This window comes from Macadamia integrifolia, unplaced genomic scaffold (assembly GCF_013358625.1).
Source record: "Macadamia integrifolia cultivar HAES 741 unplaced genomic scaffold, SCU_Mint_v3 scaffold368, whole genome shotgun sequence".
Lineage (NCBI taxonomy): Eukaryota > Viridiplantae > Streptophyta > Magnoliopsida > Proteales > Proteaceae > Macadamia > Macadamia integrifolia.
This window is the reverse complement of record NW_024869721.1, coordinates 317796-329389: the sequence shown is the minus strand read 5'-3', so window position 1 is coordinate 329389 and position 11594 is coordinate 317796. Positions and strand designations below refer to the sequence as shown.

The 11594-nt window shown below is 42.1% G+C and overlaps 1 long non-coding RNA gene across 1 annotated transcript; it reads right to left on the bottom strand.

The window, feature by feature from the left end:
• Positions 1-8565: 8565 nt before the first annotated feature.
• LOC122068305 lies at positions 8566-11377 on the bottom strand. Its single transcript, XR_006137065.1, has 2 exons — positions 10051-11377; positions 8566-9046 (listed from the first exon to the last, which is right to left on the bottom strand). It is a non-coding gene; the product is annotated as an uncharacterized LOC122068305 (long non-coding RNA).
• Between the last annotated feature and the right edge of the window lie 217 nt (positions 11378-11594).

The following is an 11594-nucleotide window of genomic DNA, read 5'->3' as shown; positions in this document are numbered from 1 at the left end:
TCACACCCATCACCTCCCACTTCCCCTACACGGAATCGCTGTAGACCCTACAATGTGCCTCCGGCTCCACCTGTACTTACAACCCAGGATGTGGCATCCATCATGAATAACATGATGTGGGAAGTTGAAGAAAAGCAAAACCAGTTTATGGCCGGGATCGATAATAGGATCCAAGCAGCAATGAAAGCCCGTAATACATCGCCTGCACCTCCTACTCCACCGGCACCCATTCCAATACCCGCTGGATCAACTACCCTTCAAACATCTGGTGGGGCACAAGGGCATGGAAGGTGCAAGACCCAATGCTGGATCAAACTCAAGCCCATGTAAAGGGCTGGACAGACTTGATGAAAATGATGGAGAAGTTTCAATGGTTGAAGACCCCATGCTTCTCAAAGGTGGGCCAAGACCCATTGTATCCATCAAGATGGATTAGTGGAATGGAGAAAGTTTTTAGACTGATGGGCTACACTGATGACCAGAAAATTATGGGCGGGCTATCAGTTACAGAATGAAGCGGATGATTGGTGGAGTGCCACCGAGCCTATTCTGAGAGCTTAGTAACCCGAACCCCACTTGGGCAGACTTCAAAGGGCCTTCTTTGTGAACTATTTTTTGGAAAGCCTTCGAGATAAGAGAGAGTGAGTTCTCTCAGTTCGTTTAAGGTTCCTGGTCTGTGCTCGAGTATCAACAACACTTCGAGGAGCTATTCCATTTTGCTCCTGAGCATCTCAGAGGTGATAGAGCTAAAGTGAAGAAGTTTGAGAAAGGGTTGAGGCTAGGTATTGGGTTAACCATTGTGGGGTTGAAACTGCAGACCTATGCTGAGGTGGTCCAAGTGGATAAATCTATTGAAGATCGGCATAGAGACAACTTCATGGCCCAGCAAGGGACTGGAAAGAGGCCAATGGGATCTACTGATTCTAGGGGAGGCAGCAAACCTTTCCAAGTGCTCTATGTCAACCCAACTTTAGTGCAATTTAGGAGGCCAAATACTTGTCAGATTTTCCAACCCTCCAGATCTAGTACTGTATCTTAGTCTTCGGGATCGAGACCGAAATGCTTTCATTGTGATCAGCCGGGCCACATAGCAAGGACATGCCCCCATCGAAGGCCAGGTGATGCACCCTACACTATGCCACCTAGGCCCCAGTAGACATATTCAACCCCTAGACCAGAGCAGTGCTACAAGGCCAGAGACCACAGGGCAGAGTGTTTGTTATGACTACAGAAGATGCTGAGGCTGCGCCAAGTGTAGTGACAGGTACATTATTGATATCATTATTGCCTTCACATGTGTTATTTGACACAAGAGCCTCGTATTCGTTTATGTCACCACATTTTACGAAGAAGATGAGCATTCCACCCAAGGGACTGACTCAATGCTTGGCGATGAGCACCCCTATAGGAAGTGTAGTGGGTTTGAACTATGTTCATGAGCCCTACCCATTGACCATAGTTGATCATGAGGTGAATGCTCACTTGATCGAGTTGGATATGACTGACTTTGACATAATTTTAGAAATGGATTGGTTGTCTGCATATAGAGCCAGTGTGCTATGTGCAGAGAAGGCAATCATTTTCAGACCTCGTGATGATGATGAGTTTGTGTTCCAAGGGGATAAGCCTAAGAAACCCAAGAAAGTTATCATATCTGCACTCTAGATGAAGAAGCTACTGGATAAGGGATGTCAAGGCTACTTAGCATCTGTGATGGATACTGAAATAGAGATTAGGCCATTGACCGAGCTAGATGTGGTGAGGGAATTTCCCAATGTATTCCGGATGACTTGACAGGTTTGCCCCCGGACCGAGAGAAAAAATTTGCTATAGACTTACTCAGTTCGGCACCAGTGTCAAAGGCCCCTTACCGCATGGTCCCCACAAAGTTGAAGGAATTGTAGGTGCAACTTCAAGACCTTCTGAAGAAGGGATTCATTAGACCTAGTGCGTTTCCATGGGGAGCACCGGTGTTGTTCGTCAAGAAGAAAGACGGAAGTATGAGATTGTGTATCGCTTACCGGGAGCTTAATAAGCTAACCATCAAGAACTGATATCCTTTGCCAAGGATAGATGATTTATTTGATCAGTTATAGGGTGCCAAGGTGTTCTCCAAGATCAACCTTAGAACGAGCTACCACTAGCTCAGGATTTAGGATAGTGATGTCAGTAAGACAACCTTTAGATCAAGGTATGGACATTATGAATTCTTGGTAATGTCATTTGGGTTGAACAATGCACTGGCTACATTTATGGATTTGATGAACCGGGCATTGATGACATTTTGGTCTACTCCAAGAGTGCAGAGGAACATGCTGATCACCTGAGGTTAGTACTGCAACGGCTGAGGGAGAAGCAACACTATGCCAAATTTAACAAGTGCGAGTTTTGGCTGTCACAGGTGGCAGTCCTAGGCCACATTGTTTCAGACAAGGGTATAGAGGTTGACCTAGGCAAGGTGAAGGCAGTTCTAGAATGGGAGACTCCCAAGAGTGTAGCAGACATACGTAGTTTTCTGGGATTGACCGGATATATAGGAGGTTTATCAAGAACTTCTATCACATTGCTACTCCGATGACCCGACCCACACGAAAGGGTGTAAAATTTGAGTGGTCTGATGCTTGTGAGAGGAGCTTCAAGGAGCTAAGGCAAAGGTTGGCATCAACTCCAGTCTTGACTATTTCGACCGGTACAGGTGGTATGGTTATGAATAGTGATCCCTCCAAGCTGTGATTGGGTTGTGTATTGATGCAGCACGGGAAAGTCATTGCTTATGCATCCCGTCAGTTGAAGGATTATGAGAAGAACTACCCCACCCATGATTTGGAATTGGCATCTACAATTTTTGCACTGAAAATCTGGAGACACTACCTATATGGTGAGAAGAGTGAGATCTTCAGTGACCATAAGAGCTTCAAGTACTTCTTCACCGAAAAAGAGCTCAATATGAGATAGAGACGTTGATTAGCTAATGCACTATCATAATCGAAAGGCCAATGTGGTAGTTGATGCACATAGTCAGAAATCCTAGTCACTGACTCTTGCATCACTGACCACCAATGAGTATCTCCTAGAGAAGGCCAGGAAACTAGACTTTAAACTATTAGTAGAGGGTGTCACTTTGTCACTTTCGGCAATGGTGGTGCAACCTAGTCTGGTGGCTAGGATCACTGCAGCTCAGGTTACTGATGCAAAATTGTAGAAGCTAATAGCAGAATGCCAAAAAGGAACCTAAAAGGACTCAGATTTCTCTGTTGTTGAAAGAGGAATTCTCAAGTTCAAAGGGAGGTTGTGTGTGCCTAGTGATGGTGATTTGAGAAAGGCACATAGTTCTCCATACTCCATTCACCCCGGCACCACTAAAATGTACAAGGACCTCAAAGACTCCTACTGGTGGAGAGGAATGAAGAATGATGTGGCCACACATGTGTCTAGAGGCCTCACATGCCAGCAAGTCAAGGCTGAGAGACAGAGGCCACATGTTCATACATCGCATGCCTATCTAACTGGAGGGGTTCATACCTTCCGATCCCAGATGATAAGTGACCCAACTCCCCACACTTGAATTTTGACATGCATCAAAATTGTTGAATAGCCTTGAGCATGTCCGAGGGGAACCACCCATGTGAGACCAGCCTTGGGACAGCAAGCTGTCCGACCATTTGAAACAAGCCACTGGAAGCAGCCTAGGCCTGGATCCGATGTTGATTTCTGATGGGTTGACAAGCTACTATCGGGGTTCGGATGCCCATGGTTCCCACCACTCGCATCGTAAATGGTTTCGAATGATCCCAAATCATTCTCCAAACCTTCCTCGTGATGTGAGCACTTTATAGACCTAAAATGGTTGGGTCCTCGTGCCCCGAAATTCATTTTAACCCAATTGGTCTAAAAGGGGTCCAACCCAAACAGACCCTAAGGTCCACTTAAGTTATAATTTGGGAAATGAATCCTCATTTCCCGTGTGCTTAACGTAGGAGAGGAGAGGAAGAAGGAGAAGGTTGGAGGCTTACCTTGGTGCCAGCTACCGCCTTGTTGCCGGAGGTAAATACAACCTCCCATACCATTCTCTCTTTATTTTGACCTAGAAAAAGCTAGGTATGGATGGAATCTTGGTGTACAAACCATGTTAAGGTTGTAGAATGGGTGTTCTACCCCCCCGATGTTGCCGAGCTCGAACCAAGCTCGGTGAGCTCCGATAACATATATTGCTAAAAGACCAACTAAGGTTTCGATCGTTCGATCGATGTATCCCCCAAATGGCTTAGTGCAATTGGAATTTTCTTGGCTTAAAATGATGCTAGGAACATCCCCTACAAACTCCACAGAACAAATCTCGACAATCGGGCCCGAGTCGAAAAACCCCAAAATGGGTGGACTGCCCTGAACCATCACCCGAAACAGCCCACCGGATCCACTGGGTCTATTTTTGGTGGCATATTTCCGGTGGACATGTGAGCCTTACATGCGCTCTGTCACATCCACAAAAAACAGGACTGCTATTTCTGGTGGAAATGCCCTGTTTCCGGTGATTGTTTTCGGTGATAGTACTATCACTTAGGAACAGTGTCTGTACCCTTTGGGGGTGACCTGTGTGGGGCCCTCCTGATATTCCTAAAGCATACTGATGTACGATTTCCTTGTGTCCAGGATAGTGACACACATGTGCCCCGAAGCCAGAATTGATTTGATCGATCGATGGCCGTACTTGAACCCGAACACACCCGATCATAAACCAGGTGAGTGATGGACTGTGTTTATTTTTAGAATGTTTATTTTTATTCAATTTCTCACATTCTTAGAATTATATGTTTAATTGCAAGTGCTCAAATGCGATGATGACATGTTACATTTGTCATTTACGATTATAATATGAATAGTATGGAGATGTATGACGGGATCCGGTGTGGCCAAGGTGGTACCGATACCATGATCGCCATGTGTTTGGTTGTGTAAGACAAAATCCAGCGTGGTCGAGGTGGTACCAGTGCTGTGATTGTTGTATGTATGTTGCATTCATAATTTGATTATGTGCATTAGTGTTAGTTGTAGTCGCGGGTTACACTTTGTGGCCAAGGTCTCATTGGCATCGTGTACCCCGGGACTACATTTAGAAATGGATAAGCTTCATGGCCGATGATTTGTACCGGTGTTGCGTAGTCCATACTTAACTATGATATGCATGCTAGATTAGGTAAACAGTCTCGAGTTACACTTTGTGGCCAAGGTCTCGTTGGTATCATGTACCTGGGACTGTATTTGGAGAAGGATTACACTTTGTGACCGAGGTCTTGCCGGTATCGTGTAATTCATACTAACTGTATCACTATGAAGGCATATAGAATATATGTGGTTAGATATCACTCCCTATGCCACAAACCCTTGCCAACGGGGATTGAGGTGTTGGATAACCCATTGTGGCATGTTCGATGTGCCTTTCCAGAATGTCACACCCGCAGTACGATGTGATTGTAACCGGAGGCGGGAACCTGTCCGACGTGGCCGATGATGTACCAGTGACATGACTGCCAAGAGGGGGTTATCAGGGGTTTATTGGGTGACTCATAGACACATACGAGAACCGGCAGGCTTCTATTCATGGTTAGGGTTTGTATCCTTGCTTAGTCGATGTCAGTTCCGAGACGAAGGATACAACCTAATGCACTGTAATAGCATTTACCAGACTTAGTTTGCATTGTTAAGTGGATACTATATAAATGAACTGCATCACGAGCATCATGGACTATGTGTTTTATTTCTACAATCATGCATCATAAATTATTACTGCTATTGTCTTGCTTGGATGTGCGTGACCCCACCCCTCACTGAGCGAGTTGGAAAGCTCACCCCATGCATACACCCTTTTTTAGATGATGATGAAGGTACCATGGTGCCAATGGCGGGTGACCCAGTATCTTCTGGGTCAGAGTATGATGTGAGCGACTGGTGGATGCTAGAAGCGGAGGAGCATGATCAGGACTATGCTTGCGACCACTGTGCTTACGCCGCACTGTGAGATTGTACATCATATTTTGATACTTTTGGGTATAACTGTGGATTGTATATTCTTTTTGAGATTATATTATATGTCATGGATGATTGTAACAGAATAACTCAGTTATAGCTATCATATTATCATTAGATGTTTCCCCATCTTATTTATAATTCCGCTACTATACTCTGATTCCGCTGCTCATGTTGGTTTGTGATATGAGATTGTGAAAATGGGGTGTGACAAGAGTAACCAAAATGTCTTGGATTGAAGTGGTGATAAAGACAAATGATAATGCGTAACCAGAATATTAACCTAATCAAGGTTGAATGGTGAATTTTTGCTACCAACCTGCATGTAGAAGAGATAAGCTCAGTTGAGTTCAGTTAGCACATGATCCCAAATAAATGGACAGAATGACTTAATAAAAACTGTAATGAAACACATTTGAATTACTACATTACGAGGGAACTCCTCATAATCTCACAGACAGGCTGTCCAGAAAAAAAAGGGGGGGGGGAAACCATGAGAAATGCTTACATATATGTTACAGTCAACAATATATAACAAAAATACAGAAAAAAATATTGAGCCAAGAGTGCATGTTCATCGATAAACAAGAACATGAAAAATATGCTTGGCGAGGTAAGACAACAATTCATTTTCACCCCGCACTCTTGTTGGCTCCTTAAGGAGTGGCATCTTGTGGTCAGTTGTCGATGTGCTTCGGATGTTATCGCCAGCCTTGTCTCTCCAAATACCAAGATCTGCCAGCCGTCAAACTCCTATTGATAGGCCAGTGGACTCAAGTCATTTGTAGTACCAAAGAATAGGAAGATGAAGGCCCCTATCATCATGATCAAAGAAGTTTCTATGCAACTGTGTTCTTGGGCTTATCAAAGGCTGAACTGAGGCAAAGAACTAACCAATAACCATATCCCCACCAAAAAGAAGAAATAACAAAAAGAAGGAAAGAAAAGAAATTAAAATGGAGGTCCAGATAAGTGTCATTTGAAGCATTAAAATTTCAAAAGTTATCAGTTATCTTGTAGGCAACAACTATCAGAACCAAACACAACGGAATCCAAGAAACGTAGAAAATATCTTAGTTCGTAAATAATGGAACGTATCCTTCAAATCCCCAATAGTACCAGTGACTACCTTTAAACCATTATTTTAGCTATATATATGCCTAAGGTGGCAAATGTGCCCCAACATTTCTAACTTGTCCTTTTCTCTTTAATGGGTGTGAATGGTGATGTTTTACCATAGGACAGATTTCAACATTGGATTAGCATAAGGCTGAATCATCGTTGCTTTTCAAAGTTGCAGCCACCAAACAAAAGCTCAATGACACAACTTAAAACCCAACAGAACTGCGTAGTTTCTACAGGTCTGTCTGAGGCTTTTAGTCTTTACCCATTTTAGACCATCTCAAACTGAGATTAGACACCATATCAAAAGGAATTGATGGAGCTGAAGTTACTGATCCTCACCCCTAATAGAACAGCATCAGTGTACCCGGATGTTACTAGGTTAAAATTAAAAACTGAGATTCATACCCCACAGCCATGGTTGCTAGAGCAACTGTGGCAAACCAGGATCTGTAACTAGTAACTGCAATAGAAGAGAGGAGAGTAGAGAGAAAAAAAAAAAGAGGGAGAGACTGTTAAGAGAGTAGCAAAATCAATACTCTTATAGACCCCCATATCGTGGTAGACATGAAACTGTACCCCCATAGTATATAGGGTCTATTCTTTAACAACAACAATTCATTTAAATATGAAGCGACATTTAATTGTTCTCCAGGGGCATCAACTTTTCAACTGAAACATGTGAATTGATGCATTTGATAAGAGGTCCATCATAAAATTCCCTTGGTCCCTACCAATTCAACCATAATGATCATTGCAAGGAGATCTAATAAAAATTGTGAGAAAATTGCATGTCCTGCATTATATCAGCACAAAATTATATATAAGAAGATGCACCTGGATGTGATCCTTCGATACTGTAAGCATATGGTCCATGGCAGCTTTGGAACCGTGGACATGTTATACAAGAAGCACAAGCTATAAATTTACGTCCACAATGGAACCTAATTTCTTAAATCTTGCAGACCGACAAGATCATAACGGGAAAAAAGAAACTAATGTACATTCCAGGAACATACTAAATTTAAAAGTTTAAAACAAACAACCACTTTCAAAAAATAAATCTTTTTTTAAGTCCATCTAAAATAGTTTTCATCCTTATAACAATGATTAGGAGAGGTTCCTATCCAGTTAGATTCAACTGACCATGTATAGTGACATCAAGGTTAGTGATTACCCTGGTCGAAACCAAAATGTACTGTAAAATTACCAAAATTCCAGTGGAGATATGGTACATTTCAGACAAAAAATTAAATTGGCCATTTAAGCAGTCAAACATTTGAATTTTACCTGAAACTTCAAGGCAAGACTATTCAAGCATGTTTTTAGGAGGTTGCTAGTGTATGTCGTAGCCTACCATGTCCTTTCCCTTATATTACCTTTTCTACCCATAATTTAGCACTAACAGTATACATTCAATAAAAGAAATTGAAATGTGTATTAAGAATGAAGAAGAAGAATAACCATTTAACAGTACACCAATGTCAATACCACATAGATTTTCGAGGAGGCTCAAAACCTCTAGAAGATTGTTGCCGCCAACGGAACCATTCCTCTATCTCACAAAGATGGCCATGTCATAGTATGCTTGAAGAACCAGCTCCTTGAACTCCCTGCCTTTATCCTGCTCCTGCCAATGTGCAATTTTGTTGGCTGCCTTAGCATGAAATGTCTCTCTCGCCTCTGCTTCTGTCTCCACATCAGCAGGCGTATTCTTTTCACTATCATATGCAACCCCTGGTGCTGAGTGTCTCTCAAGCACTGCCCCCTCAAACTCCTCCCTAAACTTCCACTTGTATGACCTCATTTGCATCCTCCCTTCATGAGGGCAGTTATGGCCTTTACACCTCACCAAGGACCATAGGAAAGATGTGCAAATCATGCAGATTGAAGACCAATCCTTCCAAATCACCAATGACATAACCAGAAATTATTTCCTCAGAAAGTACCTTTTTTCCTTTTTAAAAAGCCACCAAATCCATAGAAAAAAAAAGGCATGGGCCAGCAGTGAGCACATGCAAACAGAAAACAAATGTAGAAACAGAAACAATAAAAAAGTGACAGAGGTATCAAAAAAAAAGTTCCAGCAAATTTCTAGAATCATAATTAACAAAAATATTAAAGAGGGTGAACGAAAAAAACCAGGGGCAAATCCCTCACCCTAGGTTCAAGATTCTTAAAAGTACCTCTGCAACTAACTTGCAGCTAACTTGCAGATTTTGAGGATAACTGAGGTCTGAAAATCCTCATGAACATTCACCCCAAAAGAAATATTCCTCATGAACATTGACACTCTCTAAGTTCAGTTGCTTCCATAAGATTATGATGATGCCTAAAGCCCATGCTTCCTATAACATTGGCTGTCAACCTGGGGGTCATTTGTGTTGCTTAACTATACCTGCAGGGAAGAGGGTTGTAGGGGATGCTACAACTGAGAAAGCCATGAGGCCAGAGGGGTTCTAATTCATATACTACTCTTCCCTTTGTCAAAGCTATAGGTATGTTCAGTTATCACCGTAAAATAAATCACAACATCATCAGGATGTTCTCTGTAACACTTTGAAGATCAACATATATGAATTTCCTGCAAAGGTTAAGAGTAAAATGTACCCCCACCCAATTTTTTTCTGCAGGGAACCAGTCACCCACTTCTGTTTCAAGAACTTCATTCAGTATAGGTGGTAAAATCATGAAAATAATTTTCTCCTTAACAGCCCTTGCATGCATTTAGAAAAATGGAACTCAAGGGTGAAAAGCTTGCAGTTCAAGGGTGAGAACAGAAATCAAGACCACAAATCAGACAAGCCCTAAATCAAATGTAGATTAGAGAAAGGAGACAGAGCTTCAGATAAAAACCCTAGACAAGCCCTAAATCATAAGCCTATCCCTAAATACCACTCATACCGTGACAGCAGCGATTGGAATCTTGTAGCAGGCAAATCTTCAGAGGCTAGAGAACTAGGTTAAGTTTGAGAAATTCAAGAACTCATAAACCTGGCCTCTAACGAGGCTGAAACTAGGATCGAGTGAGGTTCCTAACAACCTCATCAAAACCTGGCCTCTAACGAGGCTGCAACTGAGAGGACCTTGCGCTTGAAGATTAGAAGAAACCACCATCGAAGGGAAGAGATGAGAAGCTTCAGGCGATCCATGATGTGTTTGAAAATTGAGAGGCTTCAGGCATTAGTTTGGGGCCATCTGAGAAGGATCTTCAAGACGCAGCGATGGAGGAGCTCTATGGAAGATGACTTGCCCCTTCCCTAATGCAGACCTTGCGTTGGGCGGGAGATATATAGAGAGTGAGAGATAGTGAAATAGAGAAGGGAAGATACCGGAGCGGCATAGTGTGAGGGAGAAGAGAAGAGAGCGAGAGAGAATAGCTTCTTTCCTCCATGATTTCTGGGTCGATTCTGAAATGACGATTGACGAGTCGTAGTGGGAATGAAGCCAATGTGCAGGGTTTCAAGGGTGTTCAAGCCAGTGAAAAGTGATATAATGTGACATTTACCAATTTGTCCTCGTTATCCAGCCATTGGGAAACTTGTTCATGTACAAATTCGAAGCCACTTGGTCTTTTCAAAACTGCAGGGACATCCTTGGTCGTTTCTTCCAAACCCCAAACCTGCTGGGACCGCTAACGACGGTAGAGGTTCAAATTGAGCCGGGTTAGATCTAGTCCAAATTAATAAATCCGAATTTCTTTAGAGTATCATATTTGAAAGCTAGCTTAAGATTTTGCAATTTAAGATCTCTCTTGGACAAAATACTCCGATAATGGACCCGCATAAGATTTAAAATAGAAACTTTCATGAAATAATAACTAAATTAAATATTTTTTAATCATCTTAAAAATTATGAAAAGATTACTTATTCAGTCTAAAAACCTGGGCTTCACGTATCATGTTCATATTTAAGAAAATATAACGATGATTTCCTAGTGCAGTTGGTGAGCTATGGTGAACAAAAAGCCCACACTCACTAGGGGATCTCCTGGCTAATATTTACTTCCCCTCCCTACCTATCAACAAAAAATGTCTTGAAACTCAAGCCATTTCCTAAATCATTCAACCAACAACAACCATAACAACTAAACCTTTTCCCAAGTAAATCCTAAATCATTAAACTAATTTCATGGATGAGCTTTTTAGCCAAGAGATCATTAATCTCTTCTTTGCAAGTCTCAAGGAGAGTTTGATTCATTTGGGCTGGTCGTGCTATAGTTGGGATTTGAAGGTCTGAAAATCCAGAAGCATAAGGCAGGGAAACCATATGCTGCTTACGGTGCCAAAAGGCATCAGGAAAATCAGAACAAAGATTGGATTCAAATTTTGTCTTGATTTGATTAATTTGATGAATAGTTTTGGGATTTTTAAGATGGTTAGAGATTCTTTCATGGAGAAGCTCTGTTTTGAGAAAGTTTAATTGTTTAATTTTGTTAACGTTTTGGT